This window comes from Falco punctatus (assembly GCF_963210335.1).
Source record: "Falco punctatus genome assembly, chromosome: Z".
Lineage (NCBI taxonomy): Eukaryota > Metazoa > Chordata > Aves > Falconiformes > Falconidae > Falco > Falco punctatus.
In genome coordinates, this window is record NC_137586.1 from 8,523,650 (window position 1) to 8,542,464 (window position 18,815).

The window sequence follows — 18,815 nt, forward strand, 5'->3', positions numbered from 1 at the left end:
TGTTCTTTGTCTCGTTTAGTAAGAAACCCCCACCCTTCTAAAAATATTTGTTAAATTTTATGCAATGACTAATTTGAAAAGCTCTATAACTCCTTCTAATAATAAAGCAGCAATTCAAGATCGATTGCCAGGTCTTTTGTTCAGCAAAATAACAAGAGCCTAACAAATCAGAGAAAAAGGGGAGAGAAAACACTTTTGCTGAAGGATTTCCAAGAATATATACCTTTTAAACTAGTTTTGGGAGAAAGAATGAAGCATACTGGTACAACAAACACATTAAAAAGTTGTCACATAAACAGAGATATTTTTTATTTGTTTGTTTCTCTCCTTCTTGTGTCATCTATGGCCTGTCTGGAGGCAAAGAGACTGACACTTGTAATATCCTCCCTCTCAAGCCGTCTGTCGGCTGGGAAATAATGAAAGGAATTGAGCTTGTTTCAGCAGAGATCAAGATTTGTAATGGGAAACTGGTGATGGAGATTGTCTGAGTGCTTGTGCCCTGAGCAGGGATGAGTTAGTCAATGTCAAAACATAAACCATCACTCAGGGTATGTGGATAAGCTTGTTTGGCTCCACAGCTCCATGCTGTGTTTGGAAAACTCCATCATGTGCTATGCTTTATTTTTATTATTATTTATTGTTAAAAGTATAATTTTCTTTTGTAAATGTGCAGTGAGCCAAAACTTTCGTGCTAGACACAGAAGTCTTTGTCACTATTTTGAGATGTGAGAGATCTGGGTCATACAGCAGTCCCATATGGACCATTTTTTCTTTTCTGCATATCCTTTGCATAATCTGTGGTGCCTTTAGTTAACTCCAGTTGTGGTCAGCTGCAGGTTCACTATTAACCTTAAACAAAGATGGATTAGACTAATGCTAAAAAGTTAGAAATTCCATAAAAAATAATCATGATGACATATTTCTCTTTCCCTTGGTTGCTTTGTCTATTGAGGCTGAAAGCTGTTTGGAACTGGAATTGCCTCTTAGGAGTTTGCACAGTGTCAGCAAGTAAGACTTTAATCTGACCTGTACTCTCCGAATTCTAGCGTTACATAAGTATATGGTTTGCAATACATCACTGATCATTACTGAGAACAAGAGATAGAACAATCTTCTCTTGCAAATGGCTTTAGTTGATCCTGCCTTGGGGAAAGAACTACATGGATTCCACACCCTCTTCAAGACCCTTTGCAAAGCTATTTTTCTATGATTGTATCTAAGACATACTTTGCTGGCTTTAAGCCATTTGGATTCTAAAGTAGGACTCCTCCTTCAGCATAGACAGGAGTGTGGGTAGGTGCACATGAAAGAAAAAAACAAAACAACAACCAACCCTTTGTTTCTGGATGGGTTTAATTAAAAAAAAAAAAAAAAAAAGGAAAAATGTTCTTGAGTCAGATGTTCAGAAGCAGCCTTTTGGATTGGATCCATTTTCAATTGTACATCTGTTGTTCTTCATTCTATAGAATATGTTTCGGACATAAAAAATCACTTGCTGTGTGTTTGGGTAGGAAGGCATGTGTCAGAAAGAAAAGAACAAGGGAAGCACACTCGCCTTTTGAATAATGATAATACCTGAAAGCTTCTGTAAGTCACTAATGTCACTGTCATAGTTACAGAGATTATTTTGTCTGTGTTCTCCCTCTGGTCTTCTCAGACGCTCACCTTAGGTGTACTTCATGGGTTGTGTAGTTTCTGGGCAGCATTTTGTTTTCTTCAGCTTTGAACCAAAATGAAAACACAATAATTGATCTGTATCAACTACCTGTTGCTTTCCAGTTCTGTGTGAAAACCAATACATTTTCTTTTAAATTATCTAATCAAAAGTATATAGTGATGAAAGGATATCTGCTTAGCAAGTAGAAGTGAGAATTAGAAATATAAAAACTTATGGATATGCCTAGATCTGCCTAAGCTCTTGTTTCACCACTTATATGAGTTAGAGGCCTCTGTTTTTAAGTTACAGTGAAAAAAACAGATGTCCTTCTCTATTCCTTGAAAAATACAGATGTGGTGGGCCAGCCTTTCAGAGAACATGCTCCCTCCTTAACATCAAACTCCCTGAAGATAATTTTTCTCAAAGTGCCATCTTCTATTTCTGAGCTTTCATTATCCTACATCTTTTTGACTAGGACAGTCTGTTGTGCCAGTCAGACTATGCTATAACCTTGCATCACTTTGGGTCTTACCCTAAGCTGTTTGATATATGAACTCAGTGTCTCCTAGTAGCTTGTGAGCTGTGATTCTGCACCTGCAGATACAGCATCTCTCTTATTTTTGCTCTAGCTCAGAAAACTTGCATAACAGTGCACACTATGAGCTATGGTTATTCATTTAGTACACCTGCATTTTTGTGACCAGGCGTTTCTCTGTCATTCAGAAGAGATAAAGGATGTCTCCTACAGAGAATTAAAGTTTGCCTCATGAAATTATGAGATGTTAATCAACCTCTCCAGATACTGATCTGTATTCTGGATTATTATACTATCTACTATACTTTTTTTTTTCTTCTTTTTCTTTAGCAGCCCCCCCAGTGTAACCTTTTTAGTAAGAAGTCCTGTGATGTATGAGGTCTTTATATTTATTTATTTATTTTCTATGTCCATTTAGCAGCTGTTCTTCCTAAGTACAATTCCTCTTTGTTGGGGGCTTTTCACTACACAGGGTTCTGAAAGTTCAACCACAACCCCTGCAGGATAAGGCTTACATTCCCTTCTGTGCTTTGCCAGTTGCTGGAAATTCTCTCACCCTTCATTTAATAATAAATAATTGCAATAATTAGTATTATTAATAATGCAAGATCTCAGAGGGCATAAACACTGGTAAAACAGAGCATCCAAAAGATTTCTGTGAGCATAGAGATGCTCCCCCAAGGAAATAAAAAAAAAAAATCAGAGAGAAATATCTTGAAACCAATGTAACTTTGGGAGAAATGTGGTGTTTCTAATATGCTTTTGGTGTTCTATGGAACAACAACAACAAAAATAACCCAATAATTATTATAATTCTTGATTATTTACTAGTCATTAAAACTACAGTCAGGGTAATTAATGATTTTTAATTTTCTAAGCTTTAAGATATGTAGGTGCAAAGAGTTTGGCGGATTTCAGACAGTCTCAAACTGGAGAGGTCACAGAGCAGAAACCCAGCACAGTGAACATGTCTTTCTACAGTGCTATCTATAAACTGTAGACCAAATAAGATTGAGCAATTAATTTTCTCTTTTTTGTTACCTGCCAGGAATACTTCAGCATGGAACTCATTCTGTCCATAATATCAGTGTCAAGACTATTTTGAGCATCTGAATATAATTGGTAAGCTTTGGGCATCTATTCCTTGAATAGATGCATTTCATCCAATAGAATCAGGTACAAAATTTTACTTTCAAGGTCAAAGCAACCATTTTTAGAAAACATGACAGAAGAAAACTGCCTCACTAGTCTATAGAGATTACCATTAAGTTCATGATCATATGGCCTCTTAAGTTTTTCCAGTGGTTACAATCCCTCATCACTATTTGTAATCTAGCACACAAAACCTGCTGCAGAGGGTAAAGCACATATCAGTCCTAAGTAGATTTAACAGAGAGACTACAGACTTCCAAGATATTACCATAAATTATCTTGTCTCATGAAAATATGGGAAGACAGGGAAAGACAGAGGCCCTGAGTACGTCTTGAAACATAAGGTAGCATTGGAAGCAAGGACAAGAGAGGCAGCAGCTCTCTGGACTTTGGTGAAGAGCACAAGTGTGTTGCTCCTCCTGTTGAACAAGTCACCGACATGGCTCACAAATCAAGGCTGGAATCAGGAATACTCCATGGCAAATGAAACTCCTGTCTTTTAGGATAAATATCACAATTTCCATATGTACTTCTTCAATCACCTGCCAGCCTCTTCCAAACAGCACATTTTCATACACAAATACGCCTTTTCTGTTCAGTGATGAATTGTACCCTTAGTACCCCAACCTCTTTATGCTTTGATCTTATGCTGCATCCATGAATCCTAACCCCAGGCTGCTTGTCCCTTCCTCTGACCTCCTGGGAAGAGCTTTTTTACATTAGAAACTCTGGTTTCAGCTGGCAAAGTGGTAACACTAGGCCTGATTGTCAGCCTTTCTGGGCTGGCAAGGTTTTTATGAAATTAGACATATTTGTCTTGATGTTTAGTAGAGAGCATGAAATTCAAATCTGTGTGCTTGGCATTCCGCAGGCCAGCGCTTTAATATTCAATGACATAACTTCATTGCGGTTTTGACAACACTATATAGGAGTTGTGCTTACCATTGAAAATTAAAGCCACTGAAAGAGTTGACAACAGCAGAATTGTGAATGCTTCCAGGCTCCTGAAGTGATTGTTATTCCAGTTTGTCTAGAAGTGCTTATTGTGTTTGTAATACCGTCAGTTCCACTTAAGGGCTACTTGAAGTCAATGCAATACAGGTAAGTATTACAGAAATCTTTCTTTCTTCCTGAACATTTATATCTCTGTGGCTCATTTGCATTTTCATTTGCCCATATGTTTATTGATTAGATTACTGCTTGAAATCTTATCCAGGGTTAGTGTTTATATCTGCCCATCATATCTACCAAGATTCTTATCTGGTCCTTGTCTCTCATATTTTAGCACCTCAAAATCACTCACAGGCTTTTATCTTCAGGTCCGAGGGAGGGAAGTGCTGTATGTGTTCCAGAAATTGGAGATTTGTATGCAAGACCACGAATTATGAAAACTCTCTATCCTAATTTCCTGTACATGATAGTTACACAGACTGAATCTTGCTATGGTTTCTGCAGAGAAAAAGGACTGCGTACTGAGCATCCAAACTCCAGTAAAACTAATAGCTGTTGAAAAAATTACAAAAATCAACTTCCAAACCATCATAAATTCAAAGTAATGCAATATAGGGCTACAAAACTGATAAAAGTCAGGGAGTTAAGAATTTTGCTTTTCCCAGTGGTTTTAGCATGCACATCACAAAGCAAAATTGTTTGCTCAGATCTACTCTGCTGATCTCATGTCTTTATATTGTATCAAGTAAGATCTCTACACTGATATGTAGGACGAGGCTTAAATTTTTCCTTAACCAGTCTGAGGCATGTGAAACACCCCACCTTATCTACATTATACCTTGCAGTTCAATGGAAAGCTTTCCTGACAGAGCTTGTATCTCGAGTGGCATTAAAACATAACCCAAGACCCTTTGAGTCATACAAGGCCAAAACTTTTTTAGAAAGAAATCTGCAACCTGCTTTTCTTATTTTCATTAAATCTTCCCCCTGCAGGCCTAGAGACTCTCCAAGACATTGGTCAGATGGCATAAAGCTATGCATATCATCCTATTAGGAGCTTCCAGTTGGCTTGGCATCTCTGATGGCTTGTACATAGTGAAGCTCCTGATTTTGAATGCTGAAGGTCTTGCTAACTTAATTTAAACTCTATAAAAATTCAATGAAAATTTTTACTTCAGTTAATGTAATATGGTATTCTGCCTGATTTTGTTGCAGTTATATAAACATTTAAAGTGTGAAATAAAAGCAATATGTAATGAATATTCACACTAATGAAGAAAAAAAAGATTAATTCCCATAAGATGTGTGAAACATGTTGAAATAAACTTAAATTAAGCGAATTCTGCTTGCCCTACTACTGCCACAGGGAAGTAAGGACATTCTGGTCATAAAGGGCAGGTACTACCTCAGAAAACTGCTTTCATTATATGTTAAATCAAAAGAAAATTACGTTTCCTTTTTCTGATTCTCATTACAGAGCTGGAAGATCCATATACTGAACATCAATTTAAACCAATTTTTTTATTTATTTATTTATTATTTTTTTTTTTAGGAATTGACTTTCCCATTCCATCCTACATTTACTCATTATCAACTTACCTCAAGATATTCTTGCATCAGCATTATCCTTTAAGTTAATAATTTCTTCTTCCTCCCTGGTACTTATTTCCCTTTCCTCTCATTCCCAAGCATTCCAGAAAACAGCTAGATTTCTTATCATCTGCCAATATGACGTAAGTCTTGTTTATATACTTATGCAAGTTTTGGGGTGGATTTCATGTAACTAACAATTTAGGCTGTGCTAAACACTTAAGCAGTGGTGATATCAATGGAAGGAACAGGACAAGAGCAATAGAGATTGCTTTCAACGTAGGTTAACATGACTGTCCAAGACTAAATCTATAGATCACTGCATTATTCTACTGAGTACTGGCAGAACCTAGGTGAGCCATCTTAGAGATAGTATTTAAATGTGAAAAGACTAGGTGACGTGAACCCAGCTCTGAAAATAGACCCTCTTCTACCTGCGAAACACAGATGATTGTACATGCTTTTGCATGCATTTGCTTTATTTGGATGATTCATATGAAGAATAATAAATAATGTGTAATACAGGAACACAGAACTCATTCTGCTGGGTCAGAGCAAGAGTTAGAGGGTTCAGTGTCCTGTCTCCCATAACAAGAAGCTTGTCTGCCTCAAAGAAAAAACTGAAATATCAACAGAAGACAGAAAAGAAAAAACAAACAAAGCCAAACCAAAACCCAAATAAAGAAAGCTGTTACAGATTACTGAATAACCTGTCCCCGAGACAATATTCTTTCTTAAACCCTCAAAGGTGGTAGTTGGTAAATACTTATTATAATTTTTGGTATTCATCTTATCTGAGTATGTGTCTCATCCTTTGAGTCATGACATCCTCTAGGAGAAACAGGCTATCCAGCCCTGAGGCCTTAATATTTCCATTTTCAGTATTTCTAGTCCTTTTATTCCTTTGCTTAAGAAGCTGGTGTCTTGCTTCTTGCTGCATGTGATCTCCATGCCAAGTTTTTACTTTCCCGAACATTGAATTATTTGTGCACAAGCAAAGAGTCTGAAATGGTCTTCATGCATGAAAAGTACTTGCAATTCCCCAGCCACAGATAACTCAAACCTAGAGATTTTAAAGCATTTTGTGAACAAAAAAATAAATAAAATAAAATCTATTCAGCTCAGAAAGTGAGATGCATTTCAGCTTACAGAAATCTTCCCCATCTCCAAAAGTTTTTTTAAACTGCTAAAGGTACTGAGGCTACCCTGTAAGGGTCTTATTCACTGTTTAGCCAGACAATACTCTAATGAAAGGCACTGGAGCTCTCTGCGGCAAATGGCCAAGTTCAGAGCAGCTGAACTCTAGACTTACTGCTCATGAATGTCCCTCTGCAGACTTCAAAAACCTACAAGCCTCAAAAATCTTGTGTTTTCAATCAACTTCTTTCCAAAAGCATTTTAACAGAAAGTGGATACTATTTCCCATTGTTGATGTAAGATTTGCTCACATGGCTTTCACTTTCTTTTTCTCTGTCAATCCTTTCCCAGTGTTTCTACTGAATTATTTTAAATCACCCTGATAAAAGCCTGTGAAATCTCGCTCTACATTTTTTTTTTTCTCCTGTTCAGAGACCTAATGTGGTTCTAGTGCAGAAAAAGGAAGCAGTCTGACATCTGGAGTGCCAGTTCCAGTTCTGGGGTCCCAGTACAGAGACATGTACACGCCAGAGCAAGTCCAGCAAACAGTCAAGGAGATGATGAATGGTCTGGAGCATCTGGCGTACAAAGAGAAGCTGAGAGAGCTGGGACTGTTCAGCCTAGAAAAGGGAATGCTTACGGGGGTTCTTAAATCGATGTGCATAAATACCTTACAAGTGGTAGTAAAGAAAGCCCAGTGAGAGGACAAGAGGCAATGAGCACAAACACAGGAAATTCGATTTAAACACCAGAAGAAACTTTTTAACTTGAGGGTGGTCAAACAGTGCAACAAGTTGCCCAGAGATGTTGTAGAGTCTCTATCCTTGAAGATGCTCGAATCCCAAATGGACGTGGTCGTGATCAACCTGCTCAAGGTGACCCTGCTCTGAAGTGGGGGTTGGACTAGAGGAATTCCAGAAGCACTTTTCAATCTCACCTTTTCTGTGACTCTGTGATTCTTCCTTGCTTTGCATCCCTAACACACATGCAGAGAAGAAATAGGTTTCAGGCCACTTTTCTTTCCTGGCATCATGCCATTATTCTTCCAGAATGGTTTATTCTGTCCTAAGACATTCATCCCTGTGCCCATACTGTTCAGAAATATGGTGGGCCCCAGCTGTCAAACCCAAAATAGTTAACTTTTTCCTATGTGACTTTGCTGACAGTCTGTCTTTCTCTAAATCACAGTGTCAACACATCTTTCTTAATTTTGGTTTGGTTTGGTTTTAATTCTTCTTTCAATCAGCTTTAGATCCCAATAATGCTGTCAGAATTTTGGTCGTGGTACTTCTGTATGGCTTGATCCTATCTGTTGCCTTTAATCCCATCAGTCATTCTCTCACCGTTCCTTCTCATTACTTCACACAAGGTACGTGGGTTTTGGCTGAACTGGAAACTTAGAAGTAAGTCCTGAATTGTTCAGAAAAGAATCCTATGAATTAGCAGAATGTATTTCATGAGTAAAGGCTGAGTAAATGCTTAGTGAATAAGAGAACTCTTCCAGGAATATCTGAACAGTCTTACTGGTTTCAGACTGTTCTCACAGGAGCTACTTGTCATGAATTCTAGTCAGCAAGATTGCATTTGTATTTCACATTGGTACACGCATGGTGCTTATGGAAGAAAAAGATCCCTCTTCTGACACCAATCTCCAAGGCTTTGGTTTCCTGTCCAAACACTGACATGTTGACAGATATAAAGCTCCCCATTTCTCAGGCAATATTGTTCTGATCATGATGGTTTTGACGAAATTCCAGCTTTATCCCCCATCCATTTCATTTTTTATCATGGCGATCGCTTCCTAGTTTCCCTCAGATTACTTAGTAGCTCAGCATCAATAGACAGTGGTACTAAAGGGAATACACTTTAGTGCTTGTACAAAGACCATCCATCATGGAGAGATGGATTTGGGTATTTTTATAGGATTCTCCTCCATGGTTGGCTGAGTGCTGTTCTGCTGCTGTCTAACATGGGGGGGATTATAGGTGTCTCACTGTTGTACCTGCTGCTTTCATGTTGCAAAGCAGGGGGGTTATTAATAGTGATTGTTTTCAGCTGGAGATTTTAAAGCTTGTAATACCAAGACACAGGTTCGAAAGTTATTAAATGAATTGCCAGTTGTGCAGCAGAGGTGACAGTGTCTAGCTCTGGGCACTTTTTTTGCCTCAGTTTCTTCTTTTTCCCTGTGTAAGCAGAAAGTATGTTAGAATGCTTTTTCACCATAGTGCTCTCCTTCAGCAGACTCTTTTCTAGATATAAAATTCCAAATAATGCTAATCTCTCTTTAATTCCTTTTTTAACCTTTCCTCATCTTTTATACTCTGAGAATTTATACCCTTGGCATCTGGCTCTTCATCATCTTTCAGCTCACTCACCCTTTCCTGTAGATAACAGCTTTCTGTGAGGGTCTTCACCCTGAACGTCTTGCCTAGGGTTATTATCTGGAGGTATTACTATATCCTAGAACATCTTGTGCCTTATTTTCCTTTTTCCTTACATAAAGAATCACACCTAGGTTTCATCGATGAACATGGGAACAGAAATTTTCACTGTATTTGTGCCATTATGGGCTCAGAACTATTTAGAAATGAGGTCTTGGGATGATAAAAGATAGTACTAAGAAATACCAGCTCACCTGTAGTTATATTTAGGAATGCAAGAGAGAGAAAAGCACTGCAAGTCTGCAGCATCACTGCACACAATGCTGTGTGCAGTTCTACTTTTCATCATCTCTTAAAGAAAGAGAACCGGAGAAGATATAGAAAAAAAAGGCAACAAGAAAAATCAGACATGTAAAATAAAATCCATGCATGAAACTCTGAAGCCTAAAAAAAAAAAGAGATGACTGAGAGATGGTAAGAAAAAGGTCTATGAAAACATTGTTCACTGGATCTTTCAAAATATGAATGAAGGCGTGAAACAAAACCAGCAGATGGAAATTCATACATGAAGTAAAGGAAATACTTCTTGGAACTCCTTGCCACAGGATGCTGTGTGTGCTCAAATTCCTATGGGTTTAAAAAAAAGATGAAATGAGATAAAATCCTTTGAGATTTGTTATCCCCAAAGATACTGCCTTTGACCAAGAACAGCCTGAAACAAGGAATCCTTGGGGGATAGTCTGGAGAAAGAGCACTACATGCTTACTCTCTTCTCATGCAACATTTTTCACCCTCTAGCTCTTTGGTGGAACTTGTCAGAAGAAAATGTTTAAAACTGATTTCCATCAGAAATTTTATTTCAATAGAAATGTTCTCTCTGTGTGTCTGTGTGTATAGGTGTACATCTGTATAAATACTGCTGAAAATGAAGTACTGCTGTAACTGCTTGATGTACATTAGAAGAAACTTTGAGCATTACATGTTTGGTCTGAACATCTCAATGGAATTTGTAAATTTAACATTTTGAAACACAGTTGAACAAAGAAAATTACTTTGTTTCATATGAAATACATAAATGCTCACATAAACAGAATTGTATATATATTTTTTTAAAAAAAATGTTTTGACAGGCCTGAAGAAAATATGTTTATGGATATTGGGGGGGGGGCATTCCTAAATTTTTTGTTCAGGTCTTGTATTGATGTCATATGGCACTGTTTCTTTGCCATGACTTTTTGTACAGTAAAGACTTTGCATTTGTTTCTGCTTCGAAAAATATTATTACCATATAATCTTAGCAGGCAGAGATCATAAGGACCTCACATTATTAAAATATTCCATTTCTCTCCCAGGGTAGGATTATTATCCACACTTACATTGTCTAGTGATTTTCTTCTATCTCAAGTTTTAAAAATCCAAGCAAATGGGTTTACTGAATAAATAATAAAATAAAATAAGCCATACAATGGCTCAAACTATTTTTATATATCTTTTTTTTTTCCACTTGAATATGCCATTAAAGCAAAATCAAAATGTTTCTGAAATGTGCTAATTTTGATAAAATTCTCCATGGAAATTTTTCTAAACAGTTCCAGGTGGTAGTGATAGCTGCGTTTACTGTGCTTCTGACATTTCCCTCTGCAAATATTCTCTTTTGCTTGAAATTCCAGACTACATTTTGTTCTAAATTAAAACAAAACAAAACAAAAAATCCCCAACCAAACAAGAAAAAGAAGTATTTGAGTCTTGGATACTTTCTGAAAATTCAAATTTCTGGCCAGCTCTATACATCACTTAAAGAACAAAGGATGTTTATTAATGCTCTCCTTTTCCTTAATTATAAAGTACGGTGAGAAGATGAAGTGCTCAACTGGTACAAATATGTGTGGCACTTGTTAGCCATGAAAATTCCTTTCCAGAAGGTTTCATTTTTATTATTATTTCCATTAATAACTTTGTGTAGAAGCCAAATCCTTTCTTATTTTTATTTATATTTTTTGTCCTTGTTCTTTCTAAGCAAGTTCATTCTGCCTATGTCACTAGTGCAATTTTTGCCATGCTGTGGACCAAGCTCACTGGGACTCTGAAAGCATGCCGAGCCAGACTAAAGCCTCAGGTTAGAGGACATTGCTCAGTGAGGTTCCCAAACACCAGGCCAGTCTCTGTACCTTGAACAGATACATTCCTGTACTCCAGAAAGATCAGGAAAAAAAAAATAAAATAAACAAACCCAGAGTGCTGCAGTTTATATGGGTACAGAGTATAGATTGTGCTAGAAGAGGGGACACCATCATAGACTGAGACATCAGAGAACCTGGCTCAGCACTGACTGTGCTGTCAGGGAGGGATGCCTCCAGATGAACAGAGGCTAAGCAAGCCGGTAATGTGAGCTGACTCTTTTTCTGCTCTTCTGTGAAGTTCCATGAATATTGAATTTCTCACCTCTCAGGAAAACGGGGGGTGGGGGGGGTGGGTAGGGGGGTGGGCCGGGGGGGTGGGAGGGGTGGGGGGTGGGGGTGGGAGGGGTGGGGGGTGGGGGGTAGGGGGAAGAGTGGTAGAGAGGAGAAAGAAAAAAAAAAAAAAAAAAGAAAGAAAGGGGGTGCTGAGAGGGAAAGTTAATGCTTAAACAAAGATGTAGCTGTAGCTACAAAATCACAGGACACAGACCTGGCTGCGCCCAGGGGAGGATGAGCAATGCAGTCTGGCGCTGACACTGTCTAATCTCCTCTTAAAAAGCTCCAGAGCAACAAAGTTTCACAACATTATGTCTCCATCACAATAAGTAATGACCTGACATTCACTGAATGATTGTATCCCCATTCCCTTTCCCTTCTGAACCTTCATGTGAGATGGGGAAATGTTGTTAGCATTAGAGAGGGCACTGAAAAAGAAATGCCTTGGCCAACACGGCGCAGGAAGGCAGAGCAGAAAGCTGAAAGCTGAAGCCATTTTGCTTACGTCCCTCCTCTGGTCCTTCTGTCCTTCCACAGTTCTCTTTGCCTCTGAAACAAGGCTGTTATTATTATCCCTGCTGCTATCATTTGCTGCCACAAAAGGAAGGATTTCGCTGTTTTTCATTTGGGCATCCTCACCATGCCCCAGTGCAGGTGTCCAGTGCCGCAGCCCAGGGGGACCCAGCTCAGTCCTGTGACCAGCTGGGAGGCACCGGCCACCCGCAGTGGCACCAGGTCTGAAGCAACCGTTTCAGAATAAACTAATTCCTCTACAACCTTCAGCTGACGAATTCAGAGAAAGATAAAATATCAGGGTGGAGGGAGGGGAAAGGTGAGGCTTTTTGTCATTAACAATATAGCCTCACTTATCACTTACAACTGGAAGTGCAGATAGTAGTTATTAAAAGATGTACCATTAGTACAAAAGCTCATTACTGTGCTGTAATCCTTGTAAGCATTTGTGACTGATACCAACAGAGTTGGCAGTCTGTAGAGGGTTTTTTTGTGGGGGGGGGGGTTTGTGTTTTTTTTTGGGGGGTTGGGTGTTTTTTTGTTTTATTTTGTTTGTTTTGTTTTTTGTTTTTGTTTTTGTTTTTTAATATATCTGGGATTGAAAAATCAACCAGAAATTCAGGAATTGAAATATGTTTAGAGAAAATCCTGGGTTTGGCCTAATTAGAAAGAATGTTTTTGTGGGACTGAAGAGTCATGTATGAATATTTCTCCCCATCTTCCAAAAAATGAGACTAATTTCCCCTTTCTAATAAGAGGTAACACCACCTTGAATGGGGTTTCTCATATTTTTTGGTTTGTATTTGACAATTTTTCCAACTACTTAGGTCCAGGGTCTTTTCTTACCTGTTAAGATGACACTCTACCTCCACCCAGTGCCCCATATTCTTTCTTCTCACCTGGAACAGAGATTTCTGGCTGAAAGACCAATTCCCAATATAAAATGGAGCACTTCTGCAGACATGTGACAAGCCTATCCTGGAAACCGCTATTCTACCATTGAACCATTGCTTGTCTGACCTATGGTCTGTTTCCACCCACACCAGCAACCTCCATTTTAACTGCTGGCAAATTATTTCGTTTCACTGTGTGTTTCAGTGCCTCAGGAAAGCAGAATAAGAACATTTCCTTGTTTTATGTAGTTCTCTGAGAAATATACAAGAAAAAGAGCTATAAAAATAAGTAGTGCTACTGGTAGTAATAATAACAATCATAATGGAGCTAAAATGAGCCTGTGTTCTAAGCTTTGATGTTTGGTTTTTTTCCTTGAAAATATCATTAGAGAAAGCAAAGGAAAAAATAATGACAGAAAGGAAGATGTATTTCCTTCTACTAACCCAGAAAAACAGATCTCCATGAGATTGGCTGCCCAAAGTAATATTTTGGTTTATTCAAAAAGAGTATAGGTGGTAGTTAGGCTCAGTATTCAGACATCTAGATTTAGGTGTTACAAAATGAACAGAATATCTTATATGCACTTTTTATCTGCACATAAATCACCTAGAAAATAGAGATCTCTTCGTTTCAAGGATTCCTTTACACTGCAATTTAAGATCATTGGATCAATCACCTTGATTCAGAATGGAAAAAAAGCTTTTTTGTTGTTTTTTTTTTTTTTGTTTGTTTTTTTTTTTTTTTCATTCTACAGCCACAAATAGGACCAAGAAGAGAGAGACTGTATGTCTGATACCCAATTACTAGCTGCTGCTTGCTTCTCCTGTCTTCAAGGAAAAAAAAATGCATTTTCTTGGTTATACACAAGTAAGCTCCAAGGGAATATTTAATTCATGTCACCTTAATGGGTAGAAACACTCTTTACGAGCTTGAATTTCAAACAAATAGTCAAGAGTACAAAGCTGCCAACACCTGACTGAAAGGCTGAAAGGCCACCACGGGTAAATTTTGGATGCAGATATAAATCTCATTAAATGTATTGATGTATTAAAGCTAATGTTTTGGCCAAAAAATATCCTTCAGGCTCAGCAAAAAGAGAAAACAAGCTGTTCTTTGCAGTATAACAACTGGATTGTGTCAAAGCCCTGAAACTAGAGTACTTGACAGGTTAGGAACATATAAGATTGAAGTTTCCCTGTAGCTGAAAAGAGTACCAAGAGTTGCAATCTATAATGCTCCTGAAACAGAAAGAAATAAGCCAATAGGCTGTGAAAAGAAGCCCAAGAAAGGGCGGAGAGACAGCACTTCTTGCACAGAGAGCTTCCCAGGGTGCTGGACATATAGTTTTGACTAAGGCAACTGACTTTGATTTTTGGCCCTATAGTGCTTTAGGAAAGCCTGTAGGTATTGCATATGGCTGTCATCTCTGAGGTCTCAGTTCCGTCCTCAAAAGCTCTGTGAGACCCCAGAGCCTGTCTAGTCCCAGAGGCAGGGTACGAGAGGCCAGACGCACACCCTGCTCTAATGTGTCCCTTCCTGGCAGCAACGAGAGCTCCACCATGGGGATGGGACCCACCACGGGGAGAAGATTCCAGTGCTCCAACCACATCAGCCGTGGTCACTGGTGAAGGAAAATAAATGGCTTCAAAGACACTTCACTGGGCAGGGATTCAAATACCCCTTGACAGAAAGCAAAGGCCAGGGGCAAGCCGCTGTACGCTGCTCATCTCTCAGCCTGGTAGGTGCGCTCACAGATCCCCAGGAGCTGTCACGTAGCATCCTACCTTCCCTACACAGATGGCTCAGCAGCTCTTTCTGTCTTATCATCCGATCCTGCAGCTCACACTTCTAATAATTCTTAGAAGAGTCCTTCTCTTTCCCTCTCCTCAGTTTTTCCCTTCCTCCCCTCATTCCTCTGAATGATTCATGTTGAAGTTAGAAGGATTAAACAATGTGTTATCTCAAATGCTGGTAATAGCTTTAGGTTAAAACCATGCAGTCTGCAAGAGGCACCTTGTTGCTTAAGTTATGCAGAGACCAGAGGCTGCAGAGCAATAGAATCTTTTCCAGACTTTTATCATGCCCACTCCTATAATGTATTATAAATCATTACCTTCCCACTCAGCATCCTGGAGCCACATATTAAACAGCATGCTTTTCTTTTCCTAAAATTTTGTGTATATATATGTGTGTGTCTGTATGTATACATATAAAATGATGAATTAGTTTACTGCTCAGAAGAGTAAGCATCTGAGAAATGGTATGAATGTTTGTTGTGTGAATTCACCTGCACAGATCTGTAGTCACCTCACAGCCCTGCGCTCTGCTACAGCTCAACATCCTTGGTACTTCTTGCTATTGGAGTGTACGTCATTCATCCCAGTACTGCTTTGCTTTATTCTTTATTATTCTGCTCTTTTTCATCCTTTCCCCGCAGCCCTATCAAAGCATTTGAACTCAAAGCCTGATTTGAAGCCCACTGAAGTTAATAGCAGTTTTTCCATTGACTTCATGGACTTTTGTTGAGGTCTTCAGTGCTGATGCCCCTAACTATTTTACCAGCACCCCCTATAACCTGTTTGCTTGTACCTAAAGCTCCTTATCGCCCAAGAGATGCAACAGCTTTTACAGCGGTAATGAAGTCAGTTCCCCATTGCTGTTTCCAGTTCTCACTTTTTTTAGTTCTTGACAAGCCTACAACTCGTGGAATTAGCAACATCTACTTATGTTTTTATTATTAATTTAAATACTTATTGATTGTGCAAAAAGCAAAAACTCTGTAATTTCTCTTTTTTGCAAGAAAAAAGTTTACTGTTTTTACTCCAATGTCATAATAATTTGAAGATTACTGTCTGACAATGTTTACTTGTGTTTTTTTGTCTTATGGATCTGATTCATATTGAGATTTTTGAGTAACTTAAATATGTTGGGTCCACTTTTTATCTTTACACACACACACACATTCTATCAGAACTGAAAAGAGAAATAATAGTAGTACACCAGGAAAATAATTCTTAGAGCTTACATTCCTAGATAAATTTCAAAAATTTAGGAAATCTCACAAGGTAGTGCTGTCATCAATTGCCAGAATTCTGTTGAGTAAGTTTGGGTATAGACTGCTTGATAAACCGAAGCCGTGAGACATTTTAAGCACACAAACACACACACACAAAACCTTCCATATTTTGAAATACTGACTTGATGTTACACAGTCTTGGTCTGTGGCCAATTTTTCTACCTGCTGTGGTCAGAAAAGTAGCACACTAATAGTGGACACATTGAAAGTGCTGCACTAAATGTTAGTGAAAGAGCAAGGAACTGGAGGTTTTCTGTCTCAGACATTCAGTGGGGTGGGGGCTAACACAGGAGTCTTTTGGCTGCAGGGGTAGGTTAGATGTGCGTCTGAGCTGGTTCTGTTTACAGACAAATTCAGCATACAAGGACTGTTTAATGAGTCCCACATTGTGGAAGGAGCAGCATTTCTTAACCATTCCTCAGTGGAAATCAATTGTTTCCAATACCTGGGATAGGTGTCTGTGTAAGGCATAAACATATCTCTACTTGTCTTAAACTACTTTAGGATTCCTTTACACCAGGTGACTTCCCATTCACCTTGCTACATCCCAAGATTCAGTGACATTACTGGGTTTTATTATTTCTCTGTTACAACACAGAAGAGGAGAAAGGCAGGAGGAGGCAAGAGGCTGTAACCAAACAATGAGTTAGTGTCTACTCCAGAGACTGATAAACTGTGGCATAATTTCAGGGTTATCGTAAGTTTTCTTTTTAATTTTGGGTAATGTCCTTGGGCCTACCTCAACCTGTTTAATTTGAAATATTAGTCTTATTTAGATATTGACTACCCTATTTCCCCCAAAACCTAACAGAGAGAGAGGCAAAAAACCCTTCTGGGACATGGTCCAGTACTCAGCTGGACTCTCAAGTCCCATCATTATCCCTAAAGAAAACCTAGCACAATCCCACGCCAAGCATGGGCACATCCTCAGATGAAGTGGATGGATCCCACCAGATGCTTGTAGTGCCCCAATTCCCCTTTTGTGAAGGGGACTGCCCAGCTGCCCCCTGTCCTGCCTAGTGCTCAGGCACCCTGACAGCACTGGGGGTAGGAGAATTTGGTCTTTCTGCAACACTACTCTGTGATCCCCCTGTGGTTCTGCCTTCCCCCGATGTTTTCCACAGTGTTTTCTGGGTGTGTTTTTTTTAAAGTGCTGTTGCATGCACCGCTGAGAAAGGATTACTCCTTGTTATGAATTTATACAGCGCCCTAAGGGTCCCTTGATTTGTACTGTAGAGCATCTCATGAATAGATCTCAGCTGGGACCTGAGAGCTATGAAGTGAGGCTGAGCAGTTCACTCTCTTCTAGATGAACTGTGAGCAGGGGACTCCAGTGATATACAGAGAGAAAGACTCACTGCTGAGGGGAATACTTGCAGAAGGCTCTTCTTAAGAGACCAGCTGAGAAAGCGTTCAAAAAATAATGTGCATTTCTAGCCTTTTCCTTTGAGCAAATAACACCCCTCAAAAATACATAATTCTCTGCAAACTAGCCTGTAAGGTTAAAGAAATAGAGACCTGCTGCAGCAAGCTTAAATGGCAACCAGCCATTCCCATTGCATATATACTTGCTCACCAGCATATAACCAAGGAGTATGGGTGAGTGGGTGCCCTCAGAAATTGGAGAGAGCCTGCGGCTGGGAAGATGATATAATAGGTGATGACAGAGGCTTGTATCTGCTTCCTACCCACGTGACAATCCAAAAAGGAATAAACCCACTCTGCTGAGCCATGACGCAACACTGACTGCAAGCTAGCAATCCCTGAAAAGTAAAGCTTACCTATTTGGACTTTTTCACACAAAGTTTAAGTTGCACAGCTTCCAAATACAGACTAATGGAAGTTTATTCTCTGAAGACGTGCCCTAATCGCTACATGCAAAAGCAGTGTTGCACTGGGAGTCAATCAAGTAAGTTCCTCCACCTCCTGAGTCTCCTCTGTGTGTAACATTATGTCCTTATTTACTCTCTGTCTCCACTGTCTAACGGGTCTCTAAACTCTTGAGGACATGGGCTGTCTCTGCCTCACAGCTAATCTCAGTTGTCTTCTTTGGATATCGATTTTCCTGTAGGCATTCACTGCTAACATTTCACAGAGAAATGGAGATGCAGAAAGCTAAAACTGGAGTATAATCCACTGAAAAATGACTGCTCAGTGAAGCTAAAGCCGTGCTTTCTTCAGCAGCTGCTACGTAGCACAGGAAAGGTGGTGTTCCTAGTTATAATTTTGTTACTTAAAAAAAGCTGAGACTTAGACCGACATACTGTAATAACCACCCCTGAGTACAAAAACCTTTGCTAACAAAACCACCGGGTTAACCCAGACAGATAACAAGACTAACAGATAGCAGAATTTAAGGTTTATTTTAATTTTATTGGTTGTTTTTTGGCTGTTTGTTTATGTAAATCTTAATTATAGTAGGGGTTTCTGCCAGCATTTGATGAGAGCTCGTATTTCATCATGGTGGTCAGCATAG